A 7,082-nucleotide genomic window follows, 5' to 3' on the forward strand; every position below is an offset into this window, starting at 1 on the left:
TGGAAGAATTTCTTCATGGTGGCGGCGGGCCCGGCGGCGGGGGGCCGCGGGGGGAGGGGGGCGCAGGGGCCAGTAAGGGAGGGGCCGGTAGGAGCCAACAACCGGAAAGAAAATACTGGGCCGCCGGAAGTCCCGCCTTCCCGAGGGCAGCCCACGTGACAATCGGTCAGGCTCCGCTTTCGAGATCTCCGATCCTTGCTGGCCCGGAGTGAGCGCTCTGCACTGTCGGGCCGCGTCTCCGTGGTTCTCCTGGACTCTGTTGCCAGGGGCAACGAGGGCGCTTCCAGCGGGAGGCTGTGCTTGGGCGCCTTCCACCGCGTTCCCCAAGGAGTGAGTGACAGGAGAGGGAGGGACAGACCTACCCCACGGAGAAAGCGCTGGCCTTGTCCGTTTCCCTCCTCAAGAACCATCCCTGGCTCCCCGGCGGTTACGTGATAAAGTCCCAACTCAGTGTGGGGGCATTCAGGGTCCCCACAAGCCAATGCAGTGGTCCGCCCTAGTAGTCCCCCACGCATACAGTGTGGGAGAGAATGAAGAGGATGCACAGAGCTGGGGCTTGGGGACCCACGATGGCGGACCCCAAGGGGTTTAAATTAAGGAGAACGGGAGATTATCCTCAGAGCATTGACGAAGTTTAAGGAAGAATGGAAGAATCTGGTGCCGCCCAAACTTTAACCTTCCTGAATTTCAGTTTCCTATCTATGAAATGGGGATAAGAATAGCACCTGCTGGACTTCCCTGGCGGCGCAGTGGTTAAGAATCCGCCTGCCAATGCAGGGGACACGGGTTCCAGCCCTGGTCTGGGAAGATCCTACATGCCGTGGAGCAACTAAGCCCGTGTGCCACAACTACTGACCCTGCGCTCTAGAGCCCATGAGGCACAACTACTGAGCCCGCGTGCCACAACTACTGCAGCCTGCGTGCCTAGAGCCTGTGCTCCGCAACAAAGAGAAGCCACCGCAGTGAGAAGGCCGCACACCGCAACAAAGAGTAGCCCTCGCTTGCCGCAGCTAGAGAAAGCCCGCGCACAGCAACAAAGACCCAATGCAGCCAATAAATAAATTAAAAGAAAAAAAAAGAATCCGCCTGCCAATGCAGAGACACAGGTTCGATCCCTGTTCTGGGAAGATCCCACATGCCGCCGAGCAACTAAGCCCATGCACCACAACTACTGAAGCCCGTGCACCTAGAGCCCATGCTCTGCAACAAGAGAAGCCACCACAATGAGAAGCCCGGGCACCGCAACGAAGAGTAGCTCCTAATCTCTGCAACTAGAGAAAGCCTATGTGCAGCAACGAAGACCCAATGCAGCCAAATATAAGTAAATAAAAATTTAAAAAATAATGTGAATGCCGGGAGGCAGAGATCACTGGGGTCCAGGTTGAAGGCTGCCCACCACACTAGCGCACCGAGTAAAACTGCAGTAGATGAGACACTGCTCACTGGTTTACAGTAGGTAGAAAGCATGCTGTGGAAAAACAAGGCAGGGAATAGGGGCAAAACTCTAACACTGGTTATTTAGGTTGGGGGGATTACAGAGGATTTTTCTCCTTTTTCCCCCCTAGTTTCCAAGTTTTCTTTAATGGGGTTCTATGACTTTTATGATAGAAAATAGTATTTTAAAATACAAGACAAATGGGACTTCCTTGGCAGTCCAATAATTAAGACTCCGTGCTTCCACTGCAGCGGGTGTGTGTTCTACCCCTGGTCTGGGAACTAAGATCCCATATGCCTCGCAGTGCAGCCAAGAAAAGTTTAAAAATAAAATAAGGACTTCCCTGGTAGTCCAGTGGTTAAGACTCCACGCTTTCAATGCAGGGGCATGGGTTTGATTCCTAGGCGGGGACGTTCCGCATTAGTTTCCACTAATAGAAAAAACAAACAAATAAAACAAAATAAACTATAAGACAGTTGAGGGACTTCCATGGTGGCGCAGTGGTTAAGAATCTGCCTTCCAATGCAGGGGACACAGGTTCGAGCCGTTTTCCGGGAAGATCCCACGTGCCACGGAGCAACTAAGCCTGTGCACCACAACTACTGAGCCTCTGCTCTAGAGCCCATGAGCCACAACTGCTGAGCCCACGGGCCGCAACTACTAAAGCCAGCACACCTAGAGCCCATGGTCTACAACAAGAGAAACCACCGCAAAGAGAAGCCCGCACACTGCAAGGATAAGTAGCCCCTGCTCCCCGCAACTAGAGAAAGCCCACGCGCAGCAACGAAGACCCAACATAGCCAAAAAAAAAAGACAATTGAATTAAGCCTCTAGGTCTAATTTATGGGAATTACAAGGGATAGACAAAGAATAAAACAGCCTCACAAGGGAATTCCCTGGTGGTCCAGTGGTTAGGACTTGGCACTTTCAATGCTGAGGGCCCGGGTTCAATCCCTGGTCGGGGAAATAAGATCCCACAAGCCGAGTGGCATGCCCCGTCCCGCCAAAAAAACAAAACAAACAAACAAACAAACAAAAACAGCCTCATGAGGAGATAGACAAATCCAGACTGTGAGACATTCTCCAAGCCGACTGACCTGTTTGCTCTAGAACATCAACGTTGTGAAAAATAAACAAGATTCTAATTAAAAGGAATTAGAAGAATATAATCTTTACTTGTAGTGCAAGAACCTTGATTTGATCCCTGTTTAAAAAAAAAGCTGCAAAAACTTCTTAGAACAATGAAGAAAATTAGAAATGGACTGAATATTAAATAATATCTTGGCATAAGTATGAATTTTCTTTGCTGTGATAAAGTATCGCACTTATGTAATAAAATGTCCCTATTCTTAGGAAATGCTGAAGTATTTAGGGGTGAAGGGTCATGATGGATGTATGAAACTTTCAAATGTTTAAAACAAATCGTATATATTCACACACATATATAAAGCACATATGGAAAAATGTTAAAAATTGTTGAATATAGGTGTAAGGTTGTGGTGCTTTTAAAATATGTCCATAAAGTCTTTGATGCTCCTACTTTCCAAGGGTGGAGCCTAATTCCCCTCCCCTTGAATGTGGCCTGGACTTGGTGACTCACTTTTGTGTGTGTGTGTGTGTGTGTGTGTGTGTGTGTGTGTGAATGGCAAAGAGGGTTGCTCTTTATTTGACTTTCTCAAAGGCTCCAGTATGCTCAGTAAAGTTTCAGCTCATTCTGGGATGGAAGGAAAGGAACAGTGCGGACTAAATGTAGCATAATGTGACAAATATGACAGAATGCTTGTTCAGTGGTATCCTTTGTTTTCATGGTTTGAGATAGAGAAAACTAATTAAGTGGCTGAATTTGGACAGGAATCCAGGTCTCTTAACTCTCCATCAAGCAAATACTCTTTTTTTTTTCTCACTATACAATACTATTTGGACAACAGAGAAAAAAGTTTTTTCCTAAGCCACGGAGACTTAAGTTTGGCAATGCACCAAAATCATGATTTGATGTTAGATCTCAAAGCTGGAAGTAAGTTTTTGTTTTTTAGCTCTTTAATTTTTGAAATGGCAAGTTACCTTTATAGGTTGGGACAGTATCCAACTTCCCTTTTTTAACTTGTCTCTCCAAAGGCCGAGCTATTGCCACACGCTGCACTTTATAAGAATTAAGATCCCGTTTGTAGGTAATACCAAGATCAATCTCCCCCTGCTTTGGTTTATATTCTTCTGGTGCATGGCGAGGCTGTTTGACTCTTTCATAAGGACGATAATCCGACTTAAATGTTGTTATTCCTTCCATTTTACCACGATATGCTCGAAATTCTTGCTTGGGCTTCAGACTCTGAGGTGGAAGAACATTGTCATACATAGGATATTTTTCCAAATATTCAGCCGCAGGTGCAAATCTGACACAGACACCAGGTCCTCATGCTCCCGGCTCGCGGGGTTGGCTGCACAGCTCCTCCGCACCCGCAGCTTCTGCGGCTCCACCGCGCCGGCCTCAGTCGAGGCAACCGCGGGGGCCAGGGGCGCCGCCGGCGGGTCAAAGGTCGTGCGTCCCCAGGTGACTCACTTTTAACAAATGGAATTGGGCGGAAGTGATAGCGTGCAGCTTCTAGACTAGATCATAAAAGACACTGCGTCTTCCTCCTTGCCCTTGCATTTGAATGACTCAGTCTGGGGGAAGCCAGCTGCCATGTGGTGAGGATGCCCAAGCAGTGATGTGAAGAGGTCCATGCTATGAGGAGCTGAGGCCTGCATCCCATAGCCATGGGAGGGAACTGACACGGAAGTGGCTCCTCCAGCCCCCGTTGAGCTTTCAGATGATGTAGCCTTGGCTGATATCTTGACTGCAGTCTCATAGAAGACCCTGAGCCAGAACCCCCCAGACCCTCTGAATCTGCATGATATAATAAATGTTTGTTTGTTTGTTTGTTTTGGCTGCACAGCATGGCATGTGGGATCTTAGTTCCCCAACCAGGGATCGAACCCGCGCCCCCTGTGTTGGAAGCGCAGAGTCTTAACCACTGGACTGCCAGGGAAGTCCCAAAGGTTTGTTGTTTCAAGCAACTAAATTTTGAGGTAATTTGTTAGGCAGCAGTAAGCTAACTAATAGAAGAACGTACTGTGTCCATTGTGCTACCCTTTTCATCTATTCTAAATGTTTGAAATATTGAAAATTAAAGTTTAGTACTGTGAAATAAAGGATCATATCCCTTATATTCTCAAATGAAGATAACAGACTAACCCCAAATCACACAGCCAGACGATGGCAGAGAGCCGCCACCCCTTTCCCTGAGAGTAAAGTGCTATCAGACTACTCTTTCTGGCATTCAACATCAGGAGACTCCTGAGGGTCTAAGAAGCCTCATCTTTTGTCACCACCCACTTTGCCCTCTCTGCCTTAGCTAGCTGGCACTATTCATCGCTTATTACCTCCAGACCTTTGTCCAGGCAGTCACTTCTGCTGGAAGAGACCTGTCCCCAATCTGTCTAAAGTAGTCCTCTTCCTCCAGGTAGCCCTCCCTGACTACCTTCCTCATGCTGGATGTAGTCTACTCTGAGCTCCCAAAGCACCTCCCTCTTATAGCACTCATTGGTAATATTTACTGAGTGCTCTTTACGTGCGCATATGCTGTATGTCATCTTCACAATCTTCACAGCTGCTCTGTTTATAAATCAAACAGTGTTAGGACTCCCATTTTACAGATGAGTAAACTAAGTTCTGGAGAAATCAAATTGCTTGCTCAAGATCGCCCAGCTTTTACACGGCTTTTGATTTTTGTGTTCCAAGATATCCCGCAGTTGCAGAAAAAACTTCTCCTATATTTTCTTCAAAAAGCTTTGTAGTGGAATTCCCTGGCGGTCCAGTGGTTAGGACTCCGCACTCTCACTGCCAAGGGCCCGGGTTCGATCCCTGGGCAGGGAACTAAAATTCCACTAGCCATGTGGCTCGGCCAAAAAATTTTTTTAAATAATAAAAAAAGCTTTGCAGTTTAATTTTTACATTTAGTTATGTGATTAAATTTAAGATTTCTTTCTGTGTGTGTGTATGATATAAGGTAGGGGTCAAGGTTATTTTTATGTATTCATGTGGCTGTTTAGTTGTCCTAGAGAAATAGGACTTCAACTCTATAGGGTCCTTTTTTTTTTTTTAAGATTTTTTCTTTTGATGTGGACCATTTTTGAAGTCTGTATTGAATTTGTTATAATATTGCTTCTGTTTTATGTTTTGGTTTTTTGGCCCTGAGGCATGTGGGATCTTAGCTCCCTGACCAGGGATCGAACCTGCACCCCCTGCATTGGAAGGAGAAGTTTCAACATCTGGACCACCAGGGAAGTCCCTATAGGGTCCATACTTTTAATCCCTGTGGTCAGCAGAATAGTGCTCCCTAAAAATGACCATGCCTTAATCCTGAGAACCTGTGAATATGGTGACATTTGTGGCAAAAGAGATGCTGCAGATGTCACTAAATCAAGGACCTTGAGATGCGGACATGATCCTGGATTCTTTGGATGGGCCCCACGAAATCACAGGGTCCTTATAAGAAGGAGGCAGGCGGGTCAGAGAAGATGCAATGACCACAACAGTATGAGAAGGATGTGATTTGCTATTGCAGCTTTGAAGATGGAGGAGGAAGCCACAAGCCAAGGAATGCAGGCGGCTTCTAGGAACTGAAAAGGCAAGGAAACTGATTCTCCCCTCAAGCCTCCAGAAGGAGTGCAATTCTGCCTATATTTGGATTTTAGCCCAGTGAGACCCATTTGGGTCTTCGGACCTCCAGAATGGTCAAAATCGATTTGCATTGTTTTAAGCCACTAAGTTTGTAGTAATCTGTTACGAAAGCAATAGGAAATGAATACAACCCCTAGACTAAATAACCCTAGGAAACAAGTACTGATATTTCTCACCAATTTATAGGGGAGGTTGCAAAGGTATGGATGGACTTGTTCATATCCCCGCAGCTTGCAGAGGGATGATTCAAACCCAAGACCATCAGACCCCAATCACACTTCAGTGGGTGCTTCTTGAACCATAATGCAAACTCAAATCCCATGGGGAGCTTGTTTATGTATTTAAAAAATATTTATTTATTTATTAACTTATTTTGGCTGCGCTGGGTCTTAGCTGCAGCACGTGGGCTCTTTGTTGCGGCATGCGGGATCTTTAGTCGGAGCATGCGGGCTTCTTAGTTGGGACATGCGGACTTGTTAGTTGCAGGGTCGAACCCAGGCCCCCTGCCTTGGGAGCGCGGAGTCTTACCCAGTGGACCACCAGGCAAGTCCTGGGAGCTTATTTAAAGGCGGATTTTGTTGCCTCTGGTCTTGAGGGGGGCTGCGATTCTGACAACACCCTCCTGGGGAGAATGAATGAGGCAGGAATGAATGAATGAATGTTACCCTCACAGCTCAGGTAAGGAGAAGCTCTGGGGCAAATGTCCAACACTCCCAGATCCCAATCCCCCGGTGCTATCCCTCTGCCTCAGTTTCCTTGTCTGGAAAGCAGGGGTGAAAAATAACAACTGACATGGGAATGAAATTAACCATGTTAAATGCTTACTATATGTGACTTGGAACATAGTAGCTACTCAATAAATCTTAGTTATTATTCTACTTGGGTAAGTGGGCAGTAAATATTTGTTAATCAGAGGATTGAGGGACT

The 7,082-nt window shown here is 46.6% G+C and overlaps 1 non-coding gene across 1 annotated transcript; it reads left to right on the forward strand.

Annotated features, from left to right (window-relative positions):
• Positions 1–2,328: 2,328 nt before the first annotated feature.
• TRNAE-UUC (transfer RNA glutamic acid (anticodon UUC)) lies at positions 2,329–2,401 on the forward strand. The gene has a single exon. It is a non-coding gene; the product is annotated as a tRNA-Glu (tRNA).
• Positions 2,402–7,082: the final 4,681 nt, after the last annotated feature.

This window comes from Lipotes vexillifer, unplaced genomic scaffold (genome assembly GCF_000442215.2).
Source record: "Lipotes vexillifer unplaced genomic scaffold, Lipotes_vexillifer_v1.1 scaffold1011, whole genome shotgun sequence".
NCBI lineage: Eukaryota > Metazoa > Chordata > Mammalia > Artiodactyla > Lipotidae > Lipotes > Lipotes vexillifer.